Source organism: Fukomys damarensis, unplaced genomic scaffold, assembly GCF_012274545.1.
Source record: "Fukomys damarensis isolate Sample0158 unplaced genomic scaffold, DMR_v1.0_HiC HiC_scaffold_28, whole genome shotgun sequence".
Lineage (NCBI taxonomy): Eukaryota > Metazoa > Chordata > Mammalia > Rodentia > Bathyergidae > Fukomys > Fukomys damarensis.
The window spans coordinates 47,641,548-47,656,771 of record NW_022900940.1 but is presented as its reverse complement, the minus strand read 5'-3'; positions in this window follow the sequence as shown (position 1 = coordinate 47,656,771).

Genomic DNA, 15,224 nt, shown 5'->3' with positions numbered 1-15,224 from the left:
CAGGATCTTGCGCCTTTGAGACAGGCAGCAGCACCACTGAGCTAAATCCCCAGCCCTAAAGGTCAGTGTTTTGAATCAATTCTGGACATCTAGGCAGCCAGGACAGCACAGCTAAAGTCACTCATAGAAACGGACATCAGAAGCACTGTAGAGCATGGACACGAAGGATGGGATCAGTGTTCGGAGTGAAGGGGGTCTTTTGAGGGGGCTAAGGGCAATGTTTTATTGCAATGAAGTTTTAAAATGTAAACACTCATGTTTTTGACCACACCATGCAAGAAGCAGGGTAACGGACAAGAGGGTGCTATGCACCCTATGATGAAACAGTGATTAGGAGCCCTCCTGTTGCACAGTGACCCTCACTTTGCAAAAAGCTTCCCCGTGTTCTTTCATCGGCCCTTTCAAACTACCCCGCAGGAGGAAAATGAACCTAGATGCCACTGAGACACACTGTAGAAGGCCTGCTAGGGAGAAAGGGGCACAGAAGCCCCATATGCAGAGTTACATGAATGGTCATCCTGCCCAGATCTTTACAGGTGTGACTCACACACTGACTCAGGGACAGCACCGTTACACTTGCTGTGCACTGGATTTAAAGGGAAAAGACTTTAAGGGACCCCAATCATCCATTAATCGTGTGCCTAGAACACATTTTAGGGAGCTACTGAGAGGAAACTCCCATCTCAAGGGACTCACTGGGTCCTGCACACATGGCGGGTGCTGCTCTCTGCTGCTCCCCTGTGACAGAGACACCCAAATGAGCACCATCACCAGAGGACACTCGAGGTAAATACCTGGGCTTGTGGACTCATGATGCACTCCAAAGTCCGACAGCAACTATGTTTTTAAAATGCCCACTTAAAAAAAGTACTGCTATCCCGGTACATTTATTCAATGCCAGTTACTGTGGTCCTATGTACACAAAAATTTTCCACCCTCAGAGAGAATGTTATGTCCATACTGATGTGAACAAGGTAGTTATAATAGTGGCATCTGTCCTGAACAGGTACAGATGCTCCTCTTGTCGTGATTCCCTGAACAACACAGTCTAACAACTGTTTACATAGGATTACGCTGTATTATATGTAAGTAACCAAGAGGTGATTCAAAGCCCACAGAGGCTGCTCACAGCTTTTGTGCAAATACTGCTCTATTTACAAGTGCAACGGAGACTTCGGCATTTGCAGAATTGTATCTGCAGGGCTGTGGAATCAACCATCCAGGAACAACTAGCAAGGGGCTCTGTCTACCAGCATAGATCGTTTAGGGTTCTCAGAGTCTGTAGGAGGAAGCTACAAATCGAAGGAAGAAACAAGGGAGCTAGGATGGACATCAAAGCCTTTTGCAGAGCACTGGCCAAAAGAACACGAGCCATCCCAATAAAGGCACTGCGCTACACAAGACCGGCTGTGCCTGGTCCTCAGCCTTGGCTGTGCGTGCATGACGGGGAGAGGTAGTAAAGAACCTTTGGGCTATGCTAAAGAGGAATTGTGTCTGTCCTCAAAGCGGTGGAGAGTCCATGAAGACGTCTCAGACTAGAAGAGGCAGGATCAAGGTTTGTTTTCAAAAGATTTCCGCAGCCAGCAGACTGAGTTAAAGAGAAAGAAGGCTGGCTGGCTGTATGTGCAACGCTGTGGTCTCACTACTGCTGCCAGCCACAGAGAGCTTCTCAGCACTGGAGACCGTCCACGGAATGTGGATCCGGGAGAAGTGTGCCTGGGCTGTTTAAGGGCTCTTTTATGCCTCAGACTCTCTCTGTCAGTTCCCCAAGCAGCAATCTGGGGCAGTGGGCCTGGCAGGAAGCAGCTAAAGAACTGTAAAACAGCCTCAATAAGGTCACCTGCACGCTGGCTCTGCCCCGCTTCAGACTGGGATCTGATCTGTGACTGCTGAAAACACCAGAGAACTCAATGCCCAGAAGTAGAAATCAGTGCTAAATGATAATTTTTTAAAAAACACGTAGGCCCAAAAATAAAAGAACAAGTAACTAACAATATAAAGACACACAGAGGTCCTGGGAGTATCCCAGTGGTGCAGCACTTGCCTGGCATGTGTGAGGCTCTGGGTTCTATCCCCAGTACTTCAAAAAGAAAAAAGAAAGAAAAAGAAAAAAACCTGAGACTTTCAGAAGGCTGCTAGCAAGGAATCTGCTTTCTAGTATTAAAAAATTTGACAGAAAGCATTATAATTACATGCATAAATTTAAAAAACATGGTCAAATATAGAATTTAAGCTTTTCTAATTGAGCACATTACGACGCTTCTCAAACTGTACCTGGATTTAGCTTAAAAACCATCTCAAAATGACTACCGAGCGCACATTCTCAGAATTATAAATGCAAGCCAGGGCGTAATTTGGTCTGGAACCTGAATACCAGCAGAGCCCCCTGGACAGAGTGAGTCCTCATCCACGGCCAGTGGCGGCAGGGTCATCGCTCTGAGTCTTACGCAGAGTCCAGGGTCCTCGATCCGGCACAGACCAAACCTGGCGGGCGGGCCTGCAGCTTGTATTCTGCACAGGCCCTAGTGGAGGGGTGGTGTCCATCTGCACTGGTGAGGATGACCTTCGCCCGGCAAACACCCTCAGGGACACAACCAGAAGTCATCTTTGCCTGGTGTCTGGATGTCCCTTAGCCCCGTCAAGTCCACAGAATTCACAGACTCTCAGCTTGCCACCTCTTTCTACACAGCCTCCAGAGCATCCATGTGTTTTCACAAAGTTGGGAGAAAAGCACTCTCCTTTCAGCTTAATGAACTGCTTCAACTTTGGGTTTCAGCAGAGCAAACAGAAAAGGACTGGGTCTGGTCCGTAGCTTTATGGCTCTAAATAGCCAAGAGCATTTCTAGGTGAGAAGAAAACTGATCCCCAGCAGATTCCGGATGGGAGAGCAGGTGTTCAGCTCAGGCCCCGTCTCTCCTTTTGTGTCCGCCTCAATGGCTGCACTGTGAAGTCGCCGTGGTCCTGGCTGATCGGGCCATGTGCTGTGTCCCAAGCCTGCCTCGGCCTTCTTTGCATGGCTCTCTTTTCCGCACCTCAAGGGAGGACTAACCGTGACTGGGTGTGTCCTAGCTGCTACTCGCTTAGATATCCCAGGCTCACTTTCCCTTCTCTGAGTCTTCTTAAATAGCCCTTCTACGACAGCCCTGCCTGGTCTCGACCTCCGTTTTCTGTGGCTGTAACAGAATAAACAAGATTGGGCGCTTTGTGAAGAAAAGAGATTTGCTCACTTGCGCGGCTCTGGAAGGAGGCGCACCGCATCCCCGACGCTGACGGCGCCCTAGGTGCTCGCCCCTCGCCCGGCTGCATTCATCTCTCCGGGCCTAAACGCGTCTCCCAGGCACCGCCAGCTCTCAACGCCAGCAAGTTGGGAGCCCCCCGTGAGCTCTGCCGGGGACACGAGCCACGAGCCGTAGCCCTGCAGCCGATCCTCTCACAAAACGTCTCCGTGCTCGGGGTCCTTCTTCTCATGTTCCCACCTCACACGCTAGAACAGAAAATCCACGAGGATCAGAAGTTCGTTTGCTTCCCCTCCCCGGGTTTTCAGAGTCCCCGCAGATAAATGGAAGCTCAAGGAATATCCGTGGAGGAAAAGGAAGCGTGGAAAAGGAAAACATCTCGACGCTCGAACATGCTTCCGTTAATGGTGGGTTAAAATGAGTAATAGTAATTTTCTCCTTTTCAAGTTAAAAAGTATTTCTGGCAATATGCACATGGCATAAGATAGATTCGCCACGTTTAGTACGGCGGTTGCCCGGTGCTGGTTCGTTGATCCCAAGAGGCGCGGCAAGGACCCAAATCAACGCCAGCCAAACACACTGTGCGGCTGGGAGGCCCCCGGGCGACCGACCCAGACCAGTTCTAGCTGTGTGTCGAGCACCAAATACTGGAAATGCCGAGCGTCGGACAGAACGGTCAGGTCAAGAGCGTCAAGTACACGTCTGACCCGCGTCGTCCCGGGTCTTCTAATTATCGCGCTGCTGTGCAGGGGGCACCTCCGGAAACGCGCAGACCTCACGCCTGCTCCCTGCCCCCAGCCCCCAGCCCCCAGCCCCGCGACTGCCTTCGCCTCTGAAGCTGACCAGGAGCCTCCGCGGCGGAATCATCAGTCCAGCCTCTTTCCGCGGCTCGTTTCACCTTTCAGACCTTCCTCGGGGTTCAGCCCTGCTGCAGCTCGTGTCAGGAGTCCTTTTTATGGCTAAGCACTACTGCACTGTCCACGTTTAGTGTGGTTTGTTCACCCGTCCATCTCATCGGGTTGCTAGTTATCCCATATTTATAATGCCCTTTCTGCATGGCAGGTCCTTTCCAAGCAGAATCAATCCCTTTTTGATTGTATTCAATTACCCAAGAAATCGCACAGATCATCTCCAAAGTAAAAAGAACAGCTCGGGTTATCTCCCTTTTTTGAGGTCTCTAGTATTTGGAAAATGAAGACACCTCAGAGTGGATCAGACACACGCTGCTGCCGGGGCAGAGGCCGAGGTCCCTCTCATCTCGGTCGACTTCAGTCTGCCCCAGCGGCGGCACAAGCTCCCACGAACACGCGGCCCGGAGTCGCCGTCTGTCTTCCCGCGGTGCTGCTTCTGAATCATGTAGGGACATTACAGAGCGGCTCCGTCCAGACAGTTACACTGCCTTCCTGAATATTTGCATTAGCCAGGTGAATATATTTAACAGAAGACAGAATAATGCCACATGCTTGCAGCTAAAGCAAGACCACAACAAAAGTTATGAAAAACACACACACACACAAAACAACAACACCCATTAGCTCATATTGCACCGTAGGTAGTGTGGTCTAATAATGAGCAGAAATGTAAAGGAATAGAATTAGCTTCTTTCTGCTTTGTTGGTGGATCTAGGAAATGTTAAACAGAATTTCATTCGGTGGTTATGTTGTGTCTGCAAACCCGGGAGGCGGTCAGAAGACACCACCTGCCAGGGCAGGAGATTTACTCCTGAGGGACCCACGGACACCGAGCCTTCCCATTGCTCAGTCTGAAAATGGCACTCCGAATTGGACAGGCTCCTTTCCCGTCCCTTTTTATTACCGGCTTTGCTGCTCAAGGTCATTTTATGCTGATGTGTTTTCCTTCAAGACACACTTAAAAAGATGAGTTTTTTTCTAACTAGCATTTCAGCAATAAAAATACCTTCCCTTAGAAAGTGGCCCAACCTGTGCCTGGCTGCTCAGCCTTCACTTTAGGAACTACACCCTAATTTGATGGGTGTCAAGAAGCAAGCTGGGGAGAATCCAGCATGTTAATGCAGCGTTTCTGACCAGGTGGCATTCACTTGCTCCTAAGCTTTTCCTCTTGTTACTGTAATAGTGCTTCTTGGTTCCTCTAGTGATATCCAGAGGTTTTGACCCATGTGGTCAGTTCTCTTTGCTCACCATGTAAGAAGCTGTTGCTGTGACTGGTCCCATCCCAAGGGAATCCAGGGTCTGGGGTGAATGGCGCAGATGGAACAGTGTAGTCCATTACCAGGAAGCTGGGCAGCCTGGTATAGAGTCAGGCCAGGCCCACTCACTCAGCCCAGGGACACCGGGACACCACTAGCGGCACCTGAGGACACGATGTGTCTAACACAGAGGCGGGTCCAGCAAAGGGCTGTGAAATAGGGCCTGGCCTAATTCCGAGTTAATCGACTCTGAACTAAGGAGTCCTGCTGTATCCCAGGCACTGTTCCAGGTGTCCTGAGCACAGCAATGATGCAGACAGATTCTGTGAAGCTCACGAGTTAGAAACTGTGGTGAGTCTGTTCCTATAGTAATTAGTCAATATCATTTGGCAAGTTTTTATTTTGTACAAAAAACCTGTAGGAGGTATAAGGATGAAATACCACTCCTGCCCTTAGAATTCCCACAAATAAAATTTAAACAGCAATAGATAAGCTCTTAAACTTATATCATGTGTGTATGAAATAATGAAATCAATGCTTAGTAATGTCAACTCCTGCTGTTAGCAATCTTTGCATTACCTCTAAAACGGATCCTTGGGGTCTCTGCTTCCCTACCTCTTTATGTAGAAAAAAGGGACGTATTCTTAGAAAACTCCTACAGAACTTGCCTCTCATGATTTCCTCCGAGGAAGGCAGGGTTTATCTCCACAGCAGCTGTCTGTCCGTGATTCACTTTATCTGTACTTGGACACTGAGCACTGTGGTCTTCAGGGGACCTGAGCAGAACGTGTCATAATGTAATTTTTTTTTTATCAGTTGTAAGCTAACCAAAATCCAAGAAGAGTCTGGGTCATGAGAAATTAGATCATTAAAGTCTTCCCTCAAAAGAGTTTTAAACTTTCCCTCAATGAAATTTTTGTCAGAAAAAGATAACCCGCCCTTTGGAGGGGTCAGCAGAAGCTGGCAATGGGTTGCTCTGAGGTTCGCAGGTGTCCAGGAGTCAGACAGCCCTGGCCTGGAATCTTAGCTCACACAAGTTTGATGGTCCCTTAGACCCATTGTTTGTGAGCCATGGGTGACTGAACCTGCCCCAAGAGGCAACTGGGAAGACCAAACAGCATAGCACAGATAAAGCACTTAGATCGATGCTTGGCTGAGGGTAAGAACACAACAGCAGTGACAATATCCATAAGGCCAAGGACGACAGCTGGTGGTGATCAGCAGACACCCAAGGTGAAGATATTGGCAAGTGTGACAATGGTAAGCTCAGTGATTCTCTCCCATCCAACTGCTACCTGAAATCTGTGATGCTATGGGGAAGGGGATTAGCTTGAAAAATAGTAGATTTCTATCGCTATTGGACAAGACTGTATGAGTAATGTTTCAACTGCCACAGGCAACTTGAACATATTGCTCAGAGTCCCTAGTTCAGGCTGCCCTTTGAATGCAGCTTTGCTGTATTTCTTTCACAGAGCTATCAAGCCCAGACAGGGCTCAAACCTGGATATCAGAGCCTCACCAGATCCATCTCATACCCAGCCAGGCTGCCCAGTCTGACATGAAGGATGGATCAAATCCCAAAGTGGTCTCTGGGCTACGTCCCTTGGCTCTACCATAGAACCGGCTGTAAGAACTGTTTTATTGTTTGAGTTCTTCTTTATCCTCAGATTTTCTGTTGAAATATTTGTCTACCATCTATAATGGCTCCCTGGGCGAAGGCTTGGGGAGGTGGAAACATGCCTGCTTGGGCACAGGAATAAACATTCCATTTCACTGTGATGATCGAATGGGCACAAAAGTACAAATGTCATAATAATACGAAGAGACAGGGCCATTTGAAAACCTAAAGGGAGAGCAGCAAACAGCAAACTCCTTTGTAACTAGATCTCTTTACAATGTAAAAATACCCATGAGAAACAGATATCTGCAAGACTCATAATTTTTCCAGGTATTTTAGGTTTCACTGCCCATAGATAGTAGAATTTCAGCACATGAGATGAAAGGTTCTGAGCAGCAGGCAGCTTGAGGTTATGGTGAGAGAAACCAAAGCAATATGTTAGCGGCTGACACTACTGTCCAAACTGGACTTCTGCGATGGCAAAGGGATACACTTCACCGCAGAGGTTCCAGCTTAATGGAACTTGTCATAAAACCTGCCTCGGCAATGGGGCTTTTGAAAACCCTAATAATTTGAGTGGAGCCAACGCTGAATTCTGAGGTAAGTATCTCATCCTCTGACATTTCCAGTGAGGAGTTAGAAGACCTTAAATGAAGGCCTTGGATGAAGTCAATGTAATATGCTCTGTTCTCCCTGTTGTAACCAGTCTGTGTCTTGTCATATTTTGCTAAGCGATGAAGGTAATGTCTCAAGGCAAATAACAGAAAGCCTGGGAAGTGTAAGTGCAGTTGTTTGAGGGAGATATATTAGTTGTGCTGCTTAGCTTTAAACCACTTCTTCCAACTGTCTCTGTGGAGAAACAGATAAACTGAATTTCACAACAATAATGTAACAGTTAAATGATAATTAGCACTTACTGGGAGCTTCTGACTGCTCGGTACTGGGTACTGCCGTGGAAGCACTCTGCAGCCATCTCATTTAATTGGCACCACACCCCCAGTTAGTAAGTACCAGGAAATGGAAGAGTTGTTGCGCTGTCACGCTGAAACGGCACCAGGGGCAAGGAACAGCCAAATCTCTGAATATTGTTATTCCATGTGACACCCCCAGTGCAAAGAATGGGGAAATCAGTTCCCAGCCGGTGACTCTTGGGACCCTTCGTCGGCCTCCCCATCCTGTGGCTGTGTGTCCCTGCTCTGTAAGAGGGAGGCGCCCAGGAAATGCTGGCCTACAGTTGGACAGAAACAGACCTGTGCCTACCTCCGGAGATTTCATCCAGAGGGAGACAGACAGCAAGAGCACGATTTCTCCAAACTACAACTGTACCTTGTATGAGGGCATCCAGGGCAACAGGACCCTGTGATGGACAGCAGTGAGCGGGCCTGAAAGGACAAGGCAGGGCCAGGGGAGCGCATGGCCAGGGGAGATGCTAATGTGCCCGGTACCTGGCATCTTCGGAAAGTGCTGCCCCGAGGCTGGAGCTCAGAGAGGAGAGTACAGCACTTAGGGAGGGAAGAGTTGGGCTTGGGAGAGGAACACGGTGCGAAAGCACCCGCCCTGAGTGTGAAGGGCAGAGGCAGACTTCAGGCTGGGGTGTAACTGATGAAATTCCCCTTTCCTAAAGACCGCTCCCCGGGGGCGCTCCCTGGAGAAAAGCTTCATGGGAGTGGGGGGCCCTTCTCCTCACTGGACATGCCAGGGAACAGGTTTTATGGAGGCTGAGCAGAAAACGGCAGTAGTTTGGACTGGATCAGGTCTCAGCTGAAAGGGTCTGGGAGCCCCATAGGGCACCCAGCAATGTCTGGAGACCTTCACGGGGGAGGAAAGGAGGTCCACCTGGCATCCAGCAAGCAGAAGGGGCTGCCAAGGGCCCTGCAGGGCTGGGACAGGCGTCCACACAGAAAGCAGCCCGCCCAGATGTCACCGCTGGGGCAGAAACCCAGGCTAGAGGGTTAGACTTGATAGCAACAAGTAAATACGCTTAATCTTTTTCACTATGTAAGAAGAGCACTTAGAGACAGAAGAGTAAGGACTAAGGTAAGATGAGTAGGTATTAAGTATGACTCTTCAGCTCTCTGGCATGAACAAAAGTGGGAGCCATTTACTAAGAACAGGAAAGCTCTGGGATAATACAGATCAGCAATAGAGAAGAAAAAACTCAAATTTGAATTTTGAGAAAGGTTTGTGAGATAGCCTAGTGGGCATATCTAATAAGTTGACTTACCATGTCGAATTTGTTCATAATTGTAAGAGAAATTAAATTTACTGAGCAACTACTATGTGCCAGGCATCGTTCTAAGAATTTCTTGTGCATCATTTTATTAGTCCTACTTAGAGTGAAGATCAGTATTCATTCTTTGAATCCTCTTAATGTATACTTAACTTTCAAAATTTAGAAGGTATCATTCATTCTAGTCTGAAAAACTTCCTTCATCACAGAAAAACACGGTGAAAGTTCACAATAAGTAAATAGTACGCCTTTCCTAATAAAATGCTGTGCCTGTGAGACAATACATCCTAACCTCCAGAGCACCAGAATATTCAAAACTGTATTGGTCACTGTTCAGAAAGCTTTCTTTGTTTTTACTTTGCAATATATCCTGAAATTTCTTCTCAAACGTCTCTAGTTTGAATAAAACAGCAACATATTGCCCCAAAGAAAACACTCTAAGAAAAGCGCGCATGCTCTCTAGAAACTGCGGAGTATTCGAAGACAGCCTCTGCCATTTAATACTCTCCCAAAGCTCTCTGGCTTCAATTTCCTCTGCCAAGCGACACAGTGTCTTCAAACACTTGTGCAACATTAGCAGAGGCAGCAACTCCAGGCAGGCTGTGCCGCTGAGCAAGCCAGCTCTGGAGCACAGGATACGCAAGGCTGTCCCATGCTCAGGAGGGAGGTGGGGTAGTTTTGCTTATTTAGTCTGAGAAAAAGAATCTTAAATAGCAGGGCTCTGAAAGCTCGTATTGTTACAGCCAGTCCTTCTGCAGTGGTAATGTTCAGCGAGGCCTTAGTAAAATGGAACTCTAGTTGGGAATGGTTAACAAGGCCAATTCCTGCTTGGGTGTATTTGTCACTTGGCCTGGGCCTAGAGTTTCAGGTCAGCTCGCACTAACGTAGAAAGTAAAGTGTTGTTCAGCAGTGAGTCCAGGAAGACAGACGGTTGCTGAAGCTCACGGTCTCCGGCCAGACAGCAGGCTTTTCTCCAGCCAGGGAATTACGGTGAGTGAGAAGCACAGCTAACAAGTCCTTGTCATTGCTGAGGGTGCTCCGCCTTCGCCAGGACAGTGACTATGGTCGAGGACTGCACACTGCAGTGCGTTTTCTGTTACGTTGGGTTCTGGGCTTCCCTGTGCCTTCAGGTAAAAGACCTTCCACAGTTTCTAAATTCTGCAGTTGGCTGAACTATAGTGAAAATCCCTTCCTTCAAGCCAACAGCTTTTCCTGCCCCTCTTACACAACTTCCTTGGCTGTTCTAAAAGCAGCTTTGGGATTTTCCCCCAGGGAAGGAGGAGGGGCAGGAAGCAGAGCAGCATCTGAAACAACTGCCCCTCCCTGCCAGTCTGGCTGAGGTGCCTCTGGTCCCTTGCTCCTGTCCCTGCGCCCCCAAAGGGCAGCCTGGTGGAGAAACACCTTTCCGGGCTATCTCAGCAGTCCCCCCAAACAGTACTGAGGTAACGGCCACAAACAATGCCCACTGAATGTTTTTTTATAACAAATTTCACGGTTTTTACACAAACTTCAAAATAGCAACCAACACCCCTAACTAGCACTAAGCTTTTTACTTTTCCAGCCTCCTTTCTGGAAGAGAAAATCTTTTTCAGCAGGAAGAAGGGGAGGCAACTATTCACCTGCAGTTCTAAAAAAATGTATAATCAGGGGCCAGGGATGTAGCTCAGTGGCACCGCTCCTGCCTCACAAGCACAAGGTTCTGAGTTCGATCCCCGGAACCAAAAAAAAAAAGTACAATTGTTAAGTCATTAGTGAACAAATATTCAAGCTTTCCACTGAGAAATATAAAATATGAATTCACTAAAAATATCTTGTCCTGCTCATTTTAAAGACTGTATACTCCTTCTACTTCTAGACTACATTTTGAAATTCCGTGTCCCCTGGTTTTGTGCACCTGGTGTTATAACTGTATCTCATTAGCCCCTCCCAGCTCTCTGTGTCCTGCTACACGGCTGGAATCCAGACCACAGCTCCTAGTGGGAGAGAAGAGCTAACCTTGGCGGAGTGCCTCCTGGGGACCCAGCCTCATGCCAGGTGTCTGCGCCAGTGATCTGATAAAGCATAACAAACTCATAGTCGCATCACACTTGCAGTATATAATTTCCTCTAGTCATAAAAGTAACCCTCACTACACGTAATGTAGCTCACTACAGAAATGCAGGCAAATATGAAAACAAGTTGGAGGAAGAGCATAGCAATCCCTGTTTCATATTTTCTTACATTAATTTTTCTATGTTTAGGCTTTTTATACAATCTAGTTGTCATAATATGACACGCACTATTGTAATATACGTACTTTACATCAGTTACGTACAACTGCACTAAATTATACAGGGTTTAAGAGTATTTGTCAGTTAACACTAAGAACGCCTTTTAATTGGGTGAGGCGACATGCCTTTTGCGGGGGTACAGGGACTGAAGACATTTCTTTTAAACAGCTGCATCCAAGTTATGTTACATTGTCTTAACCGCTCTGGGGCCGAGCCTGGACATTTGAAGCAATTTATACAGATCAAGGGGAAATGTTCAGATTATTTTTCAGGGCTGGGGATTGAACCCAGGTTCTTTGCATTGAGCTACACCCCCAGCTTTATTTTATTTTTTATTTTGAGACGGGGTCTCACTAAGTCACTAAGTTGCCCCGGCTGGGCTTGAAATACATGGTCCTTTCCTGTGGGAGGAGGGGAGAAGAAGAAAAGAAGAAAAAGAAGGAGAAGGAGGAGGGGAAGGGGAAGAAGAGGAGGAGGAGGAAGAAGAGGAAGAAGAGGAAGAGGAGGAAGAGGAGGAAGACAGCCATTAGACCATGAAAAAAATCATTTAAACTTATATTACCATTATTTTATTGGTAAATTTTCCTATAATCCACTCATGATTGCAAACTTTACTAAATTAATAAATGTGACTAACATCATTTCATTTCCTTTACCTCCTCAAAAATAACTACTCCAACATACAGGTCAGGAGCTCTATGAGGGGCCTTTACACACAGCTAAGTGTGTGCCCTTGCTAACGTGCGGGGTAGGCACTCAGAAGCCAGGCACAGGGACCGCACTGTAGGTGGCACTCTGGTGACCCGGGGTCTCAGTTACAGAACAGCCTGACCTGGGCGGCACAGACACGCAGAACAGTACGGAGTCCTCTCGGGCGGGGCCCGGAAGCCGCGGTCACCAGGCGGTGGGCCTGGTTTCTCCCTGTGCCACACATAGCTCCCGCATCTCTCCTTGCACGGCTTTCCCCCGCATGTGCACATCTGTTTCAGATCTCCTCACAAGGACTCCAATCCTGGATGAGGACCAGGCACGGCCACCTCACTTCTCTTAATCACCTCTGCAAGGGTCCAGTCTGCAAACACAGGTCTCACCAGAGGTACTGGTGCTCAGGAATTCAACATCTACTTTTTTGGGGGGTACCAGGGACCGAATTCATCTTGAGCTTCAAGGCAGGCACAGGGCCACGGAGCTAAATCCCTGGGCCCTTGACATTTCCATTTTGGGGACAAAATTCAGCCTATGAAAGATCATCAATTAGAAGATCTCTCCATTTCTTCTTTCCCACTAAGATACGTGATTAACAGCCCTCCCTGTAAGGGAAAGAAAAGGAGGGAAAAGCCCATACGGGGCTTCTCTCTAACACTCACCCAGCCTACACTTAGAAGAAAAAAATTTTGAAGTTATTTTCTTCATTTGAAGTATCAGATCACAACTGCACTGGGCAGGCTTTCAAATCTTAGGCAATATCTCAGAATAGCAAAAGGCACAACTTTTGCACTACATTCCTTTAAGAAATAGCCCCAGACATTGCAATTTTAAAAGAAAGAAATGGAAAATAATGAAAAAGAAATGCTACCCAGAAGTGCTGCTGCTGTACACCCGTGAGGCCATGTGGAACCTGAGGTCCACAGCCACTGTCTCTCGACAGTGTCCTACTTGTCCCTCCCACATCGCCACACTATTTTCTTCTTGACACCTGACTTTAGTGTTTTCTACTAAACCTAAACACCTAAAAAGCTTTCCTGAAATTGATCCTAAATAAAAAACCATAATGAAATAAAACACCTAACTTTGTAAAGACTTTGTAAAGCCCAGCCACCTGGACTTCAGAGTTAGAAGGAAGTCAGTTTAGAATGCAGCCAGTTCAGGCTCGCACCCCTTTGAAGAAATGGCCACTGGCCCTTTGTTCTTTTCTTTTTGTAGGAGACACGGTAAGAGGTTTTGTGTCCCTTTCCTTTTCCCTATCTTTTAGCGAAGTCTAATTCTGTTTTTAAAGTGGTTGCCTCGCCTGTTGGGTTTGTCATAGCAGCGGGGTGGAAGTTGCTTTCCCACCCAGCATCCAGATCCTTGAACCTGTCAGTGCTGGATGGTGAGCCAAGCAGTTTCCCTGCAAGTTCCCTGGCCCGGACGCCATGTTCATGCTCCCTGTAACCGGCCACTGTAAACGTAACCCCAGCAGCCACTGTATTCTGGTGAGGTATTCACTCTGGAGTCCTGGCCCCAGGAAGACAGGAAGATTCCTTGGTGCCATGTGGCTGGATGGCCCATCTTCCCTGTCTTGTGGGTGGCGACAGCCTGGTCTGTGGCCTTTCAGGTCCAGTGCAGACCTGGTCACACCCGGCTCACAGAGGCCTCCCTGAGGGTGACCTGCCTCCACACCCGATCAGTCCAGCCTGCTCCCTGCTCTTGACCGCTCTTCCCACCACCCTGCTCCACACATGACCAGGCATGCGTGTTTGTTGCAGGATTCCTCCTCCTTGCGGCCTGTGGCTCCATCAGCCGTTGTCACGGGGCCCCATGAGACCAATAGGTCAGGGAAGCTGAGGGTCAGCTCCCGAGCCACTGTCCGCCATGGCAGATCGTGAACCCAAATGTGTGCAGCGTAACGGCAATTTGAATCATGGGTAGGGGAGCTGCCTATGATATGCCTGTGCTCTCTTCCAACTGCAGCTCGAAGTGAAAGAATGGTAACAGCATCACAGGAAAACAAAAAAACAAACAGGATTTGCCGGTGACCTGACAGATGGTCCACAGTTCTCTGGTTCTTCCGTCACCAAGGGCAGTGTTTTAATGACCCTGTGTCCCCACATCACACTAAGTGTCCTAATTTCCCTCTTCTCCCCCGAAATAAGAACGAATTGCATCGTCTGAGAGCACCTGACTCCTGGCTCGGTGGCCAGCCATGCTGCTTTGCCTGGGACCAAGGGTGCTACTGCCAGGGAAGTCCCAGCAAAACTAAGGTGCACTGGCCATGCCACCACACTGAGTGGACCTCTGCCCTCCTTGTAACTGCTTTGAGCTCATCAGATCCTCACCACAGCTTTATTAGTGAAGATACTGGATCACCCATTTCACAGGCTCACGCAGGACAAGTGACAAAGACTCAGACTGCCTCTGGATGCCCAAACTGGTCAGCACAGTGCTTTGCTCTCAGGCGGCATCGACACGGGCACCAAGCCACTCACCTCACAGATCCTTCTGGTGAGTCAGGCAATGATGCAAATTCCAGCGAAACCCTTTCTCATCCAACCCTACCGTGAGTGAGGTCAGGAAAGCCAAGTCACAGCCTGCTGTGCTGGACCTCACTGGTGCCTCCGTGGCCCTTTACTTCTGGGCTCTGGCTACCACTTTTTTCCCTACTGTTCTGAGAGAAGATTCATAGAAAATAAGAGAGGAAAGGAAAGAGAAATCAATCTTCATCAGCAAGTTATTCCTCCACAGGGACGTTTTAATCACTATTATAACAAAACAGCTCTCTTTCCAAAGTCGGTGCTAAGGTTGAGGCAATAACTGAAGAATAAAGAACTGCTTTAAAGTTGTGTGGTCCAAGTCACCCCAGGCCGAGCGCTTGCGGTTGGCTTCATTCTCGAGTCACCTCTAAGGGCCCCGCACCTCCACGTCAGTGGGATTTCTCACAACTTGGGTGACTCAGTTTACCAAAACCTGAAGTTGCAGGCAATGGGAGCTTAATAACCAAGGGAGA